This window comes from Pteronotus mesoamericanus, unplaced genomic scaffold (genome assembly GCF_021234165.1).
Source record: "Pteronotus mesoamericanus isolate MK-2021 breed Mesoamerican mustached bat unplaced genomic scaffold, CSHL_Meso_final scaffold_174, whole genome shotgun sequence".
In the NCBI taxonomy this organism is placed as follows: domain Eukaryota; kingdom Metazoa; phylum Chordata; class Mammalia; order Chiroptera; family Mormoopidae; genus Pteronotus; species Pteronotus mesoamericanus.
This window is the reverse complement of record NW_026555309.1, coordinates 13,281,674-13,289,320: the sequence shown is the minus strand read 5'-3', so window position 1 is coordinate 13,289,320 and position 7,647 is coordinate 13,281,674.

The following is a 7,647-nucleotide window of genomic DNA, read 5'->3' as shown; positions in this document are numbered from 1 at the left end:
ACTGGATTACTTAGTGTGATATATCCATAACCTAATTTTGGTTTTAAATCCAAAGTAAAAATAGACAAAAGCTTTGATATAATAATGCGTTCTCTTTACAGATAGGTGAACTGATTCTCACATGATATAAAAAATAAGGATGAGTCAAAAAGTCCCACGTGTCTCCTAGTTTTACCTCTTAGCAAATTATTAGGCAATCTTTTATTTAAGTCCAACGTTAAATGGATACAAAAAAAAAAAAAAACCTAGTTTCACCCATTTTGTTCTGAATGACATTTGATAGCTTTAAAGTTCTCTAACATGAAACATTTTTCTTGCACTTTAGTTTAAATGTTACTTAATTTTACTTTATCTTATTAAATACACTTAGTACACCTCTTAGTGTGCCTGTGTTGAAATGCTAAGGAGAACTACTTAATTTCTTCTTTAAGTTGTTCTGTGTCTCTCTCAGAAACGTCCTATTGCATTGTATTTAGTTTCTTATTCAAACTTGTCCCTAAATTCTCCTTTTCCTATCATTTACTTTCTGATACATATGACACAGTATTCAATGTTATTTTTTTTTCTTATTTTGAGTTTGCACTATTCTATATATGCAAAATAATGGGGGAACTTCACATCCCACTAGTTACCCAAGATGTAAGCAAGATTTTGTTTGTTGTTTGTTCAGCTATTGCTTTAGTTAACCCCTACCAGTTCGGGTTACCTGAAATCCTCCTACCAGCAGCCTGCGGATGGATTGTTTGGTCAGTCGCCTGAGTAAATTTAGACGTATTAGTCACTCAATACTTGGCCAATGAGAAGATGATAACTTCTAATTCCCATCTAACATTAGAAGGAGTTATGTCAGTCCAATTTAATGTCAACTGAGTCTGGGTATTAAAGTGACTGCAGCACCTGGAGATCTTGAAGATCTGACCCTGAAGCTCTGCAACTTTTGAGTAAACTTACTCAGCCACAGAGGTCATGGGAAGCACCATGGGCTACAGGCTGCTAATGGCCTATATAATTTTGTTGTATATAGAAAGTACAGTCATTTATAAAGGTATTATAAAAATATCATTTTATTATTCATTTTAAGAAACCTATGAATGTATAGTTTGTTGGTATAAACAATTTTGTTATGAGTTTGTTTTTTGTGTTCACCCTTTATACGCTGGAATCTCTAAAGCATAAACTATAAAATAAAATCAGTTATATGAATAAGTTATAATTACCCAGCTACTTGAAAAATACCTAAATTGAGATGGCTCTTATCAATGTAGATTCAAATGTACCTTTCTGTCTATGTCAAGCTTGGATCATTTTAGCCTTACCACCTTACAAAATATCCTTTCTCTTAAAAGGCTATAAATTATCAGCTCATTAGTTGAACATCATAATGTATACACTATCAGTTAAAATTATAAATTTTATTGTAACAGAGACACAAGAATGATTCATCTGAACACCACCAACTACTGGCCCTCACATGCACATCAGAAAGCTATGTTCTCACTCTCTAATTTAAATGAAATTGATAATTAAAATCTAATCTTAAAGTTTGACCAGAACTTATATTTCTGTAATTTAAGTCCCAAACATGAGAAGAATATATCACTAAAATGGCAAATATTTCACAAACCATGAATAAAAACCTGTTTTTTTCAGTTACCAGCAGATAAAAAGCAACTATGTACTTCATACAAATGTAAATTAAAATTGAGCAATCCTTTCACTAAAAGGAATGTCCACAGGACATTTCAAATTATGAAGTGTATGGGTACACTCATTAACCCATGAGAATGAACCATCTGGCACATAATATACTTACTGTTTTGAAAGAAAAATAGGTCTTTCTCAACAACAACAAAAAAAACTTTCCATTTAATATGCAGAGGAGTTATTAATAAAATACTCACTGTTGAGTCAAAACACAGGGAAATAAGGTCTGGGGCATAAAAGCAAGCCATCCTTTAAAAGTTATTAGAATCCCAGTGACATTGATGAAAGACCACCCCACAACATTTTGCCTAACCAAAGAGTCAACAACAAATAAGCCAGCTGTATACAAAAATGAGTTTCCACTTATAGGCACCTGCAGGAGTTCACATTCCAGGTCCATCCGTCTGTGTACATACCCATCTATATACTTATATCTATAGTAATATCCATATGCTTATCTATACACCTATAATGGGATTCCATAGATTAACAAATACTACTTACACCTGAAGACCTACTTTTGAAAACTAAGGCACCACTGAATGAAACTAAAAGCACCTGTACTGGTGCAGTCTGATTTTTTTTTTTTTTAAGTCTTTGATAATCTACTACTACCAAAGCAACAGTCCAGCGCACTCTCACTCATGAAATGAATGTGTAATCAGGTATTTAGGGCAGAATTATTGATAAAGGTAGAATAACTTACCCCAAAATTCCCATGCTAGGATGCAGGATACTGTAACTTGGAGCAATGTGAATTATGTAAATTTGATCTCCTACACCTCATTTAATCCCCCACACCTCAAAAATTCCCTCTACTTCTTACTTGAATTCTCTCATTGTTTTCTGTTCCCATGTAGATTCATTTTATTTTTGCAAACAGTTCATTAACTTCTTGAACACAGGTATTATATCACAGTAATTGATAATAGAAAAAATAGATTTAAAAAATATATACATCTTATTTTGGTCTATCAAGTTATTTTCACAATTCTAAGGATGTGAATCTGAACACTGTAGAATTATAGAGTCAGTAACATAAAGTAGAAACCAGTATTTACTGACTGCCTGAGGGGTGACAGGCACCTCTTTATGAAAAACTAAATGAGACAAGATCCATGCCAGCAGCAGCCTGTTACAGGTAAATAACAATAGAGCATGGTAAGTACTACAGTAGGTGTGGAAACTCAGTCCCATAAGGAGCCCAGAAAACAAAGGGGTCCTAGAGACAGAGTCCAGGGGACAGATATACAAGCTCCATGTGAGAAACTGCAGCTGAGCTTATTTTCAAGAAAGAATATGAATTTTGTAGGTGAAGGTTCATGATCGTGGTGGAGATGGAGAGGGGGCGGTCACTTCTGGCGATATGAATAGCACGTACACAGGGTCACGCTGTGTAAAGTGTGCAATGCGGTCGGAGCATGGTGACGGGGAACGGCTGAAGACAGGAATGGACAGGCTTTTTGAGGCTTATAGTGAAGGTCTTTGTCCCTTTTGGTTGTGCTCACGTTGAAGTGGAAGAAGGTAAGTGACTTCATATTAGTTTTTTAGGTACTATAGTGTAGAAAACAGAATGTAGTGAGAAAAGATGCTGGCAGAAAAAAGTATGGAAATATTTTAATAGTTAAAGTAAAATATGAAGTGTCTAGGCAAGAATCCAGAAACTTTTCTGTAAAAATCAGATAGTAAATATTTTAGGCGTTTTGGGCCACAAGCCCTCTGTCTCACCTTCTCAACTCTACTGTTGTAATGCTGAAAGCAGCTGTATATAATACCTAAACAAATGGGCATGCTGTGTTGTAATAAAATTTCATTTAAAAAAGAAAAGCAGGCATTAGGCTGAATTTGTCTGGGGTATAGTTTGTCAATCTCTGGTCTAGATTAAGGTAACAGCAAAGAAGATGAACTGGGGAGGCTGGTTGTAGGGTTCATTCCTGAAGAGAAATCCACCTGATTAGCGAGAAGGCAGAGTCCAGCATGAGTGTAGCAATGCTATGTTTGAAATACTAAAGAATGGTAACATAAATGAAACATTAAATAAAACAGGAGTTGAAGTGTTTTCTGGGAGAAAGATAATTATTTCATGTAAAATGAGCTCCTATTGACTTTAAAGAGCCACAGAATAGATGTCTAATAGGAAGATTCCTCTCGTGTTTCCATGCTAGATATCCTTGAAACATGAAGAAAGATATTACCACCAAGTCATTCTAAATGACAACTTGTACCTCTTTAATATGTATTGATGATTTTGCTGATGGATGTAATGGTTTTGCTTTGCTTGTCAGTGCTCAGATAAAAGAGAGCTTATTCTAAGGATCTCATGGAAACTGGGGAGACAAGAATCTTAACTTCAGGAAGCCTTTCCTCTCGTGACTAAGCTAGAGCATCCTACCAAAAGATGTATGTAGTTCCCTTTCATACACCTTCCTGAATCTGTTAGAATATAAAGTGTCTTGCTAAAGTGTACTATACAATCGACTTAATGAAGGAAGAACTGTGTCTACTTTGCTCTTTGTTCTTCCTATATTTACTAGCAAATTTCTTGAGATGTAGTAGGTGCTCAGTAATAATTTGTTGAATGAATGACCATTCTTCATAGGCACTCAGGACAGTTACACAGAAAGACCTTAAAAAGAACAGAAACTGTGGCATCAACAGATCCATGAACCTTGACATATTTTGGAAGATCACTGAGAATCCACCATAATAACAACTGAGTTATTTTGTCATTTCATCAAGAGCTGAAATTCAGTAATCTCAAATGTTAGCTGTTAACTCATCTTGGCTCTTCTTCTGTTTTATTCTGTGCATATATCTTATGCTTCCCATAAAACCATCTCATTTTCTCTTTGAATTTCTTGCATTCAAATTCCACTACTGTCCTTGTAGGGTAAAGCTTCTATATCAAGGTCCTTTACAGACCATTGGCCATTGAAAGTCTTGCGGTCAGTTGCCATTTCCTGGTCAACTGACCTATAGCCGAGACTTTGGAGTCACTTGGTATAAAAGATGATAATCCATGTGTAAGGAATAGCTTAGCATAACTTCCTTCATGGGTAGATAGGGCAATTTCTCTCTGAAGAGGCCTGTAGTAGGCACAGCGGGACATAGAGACACTGCTCTAGTAAAGCAAGTACTTATAAAATACCTTGGCCAGAATAACATGCTGAGAATGCAATTTTATAAAAATTTCAAATTAAAAAGTTTTTGCCTTAATCATCTGGGTAGTCTTGGCATATTTTAGCATTAATTACCCAGAAAAATTACTGGGGGCTCTATTTCACTTTTAAGAACTCCCAAAAAATTTTTGTAAGGAATTTTTTAAGAGACTTTATTTTTTTAGAGTAGGTTTAGATCCACAGCAGTGTTGAGCAAAAGGTACAGGTATTTCTCATACAACCTGCTGCCTTAAACCATGCACACCCTGGTTTGGGGATATTTATAATATCCAGAGTAGTATTTTTGATGTTTGTTACATTTGATGAACATACACTGACACATCTTTATCACCCAAAATTCATAGTTTATGTTAGCATTCACTCTTTGAGTTATATATTCTGTGAGTTTGTACAAATTCATAATGGCAAGTGGTTGCACTGCCCTGAAAATTAGCTCTGTTCCGCCTATTCATCCCTCCCTCCCCTCAACCCCTATAACCTCTGATCTTCTTACTGTCTCCATCGTTTTCCCTTTTCCAGAATGTCACATAGTTGGAATCATACTGCAAGGTGGGGGTTTTTTTGTATTTTTTGATTATTTGTTTGTTTGTTTGTTTTATCCCTTCCACACCTTTGTGGGTGTGTTGTATTGAAAATCTAATGGTATAATTTAATATCAGCTTCCCGCCTCAGCCCTAAGAACATTGAGAAACAGAAAAAATAATGGGGTTGATAATGCTCTGTGACTTTAACAGAACTTGGATTCAAGTTTAAAAAAAAACAAAAAACCAGTCATCATATGCAAAGAATGACCCATCCCCAAACAACTGCCTGATTACTGTGTCCTAGATTGCAAATAATGATGAGAACTGTCAGGATCCTTTCCAAGGGTTGATATCCACTTTAATCAGGGTTTTGAACCTTGATGTGGTATCTTTATCCCTTTTAGTAATTAAGATAATCTGAATGTAAGGACTGAAAGGGATGAATCCACCTGAGTTCCTCAAGTCCTTGAGCTCGTCAGGAAAATTTCCAGGGAAGACTAAGCCAAAGGCTTTATAGAAATCTCCTGCAGCTTCTCCAGGGCCAAGAACTTTCTCCTGGGGAAGGTTTTTAATTACTTCATCTATTTCTGAAAGTAAAGGGGAATCAAATAATTACCCAGTCTTCTGCAAATCACTTAGACAATTTGGAAGGAATGACAACCGACTGTTTATCTGCTCAAAATATCAAGTTCAAATTTTTAATAACTATTCATCTTATCTCTGAAATAACTTACTAAGGAGTTCTGGGCCTGTGTGTGTCTTTTTCTCCATTGGGCACCTATATTTGCGTTAGAGTTGTCAGAGCTCAGCAGCCAGTATAGTGATCACTGGCTCTCATCCTCCTACTGCTGTAGGTACTGCCTCGCTGAGTGATAGATATCTTCACTATGTGCGTAATGAGAAAAAGCTCAGAGCCAGGAGGGTAAAAGAAAAGTTTGCTTATGACTTTTGGCAGAGGCTGTCCTCCAAGTCTGGATTCAGCCTTTCTGTCCTAGACAGGTTGTTTTCTCTATCAACATTTCCCATGGTAAGTGAAATGTTCCCAATCTGATAAGTGAAATGTTGATTAATAAATTTCAGATCAATAGAAACATTTTAAGTTTAGTTAATTTATGTCATCCAATTTTAGAAACTAGACCAGCTAATCCATTTTAACAAATCAACTTTGATTCATCTGAAGGCCTAAAAGTTTCATGTAAATAACATTTTATTTTGCCAAGAAGATACTCACTATGACAACTTAAGAGAAGTTTCTCAAGTGGCTATGTTTTAAGAGAAGACATTTAAAAAAATCTTTAGCTAGATCAAAACTAGATTAAAAGACACAGAAATGCATTTTTATAGTTTTTTTTTTCTTTCTAAAAAAACAAAGGTAAGCTTTATGGCCCCTTAATTTAAGACTCTATTTTCCAAAACATAGTATTGTCTGTTTCAAAATGTAGGTCACCATTGAAATATTTCATAGCATATTGTACAGTTTTGGTATTTTTTGGTTTTGAGCCTATGCCACTTGGTTCATACATTACTATATTTTCCTCTTGTTTTTATAATTATACAATGATTCTTTTTAACAATGTTAACAAAAAACTTTTTTCGCCTTAAAGTTCATTTGGTCTTCTATTAATATAGCTATCCCAGTTTTTTTAGATTGTTATCTGCCTGAATATTTATAATCATTTTTTTCTTAATCATTCTTTCATTTTTTTACATGAAAGAGGACCATTTTATTTTTATTTTTATTGTTTTTTTTAAATTTTATTGAATTTATTGGGGTGACATTGGTTAATAAAATTATGTAATTTTCAGGTGTACAATTCCGTAGTATTTCATCTGTGTATTTTATTTTGTGTTCATCACCTCAAATCAAGTCTCCTTACATCACTTTTTATTCCCCCTTCACCTTTTCTACCTCCCTGCTCCCCGCTTTCCCTTTGGTAATCACCATACTGCTCTCTGTGTCTATAAGATTTTTTCTTTGCTTAATCCCCTCACCTTTTTCACACAGCTCCCCAACCACCTTCCCCTCTGACCTCTGACAACTGTCAGTCTGTTCTCTGTATCTATGAGTCTGTTTCTATTTTGTTTGTTTGTTTATTTCGTTCATTAGATTTTAACATATAAGTGAAATCATATAGTACCTGTCTTTCTCTGACCGGTTTATTTCACTTAGCATAATATTCACCAGGTTCATCCATACTGTCCCAAAGGGTAAGATTTCCTTTTTCACCACCAAGTAATAT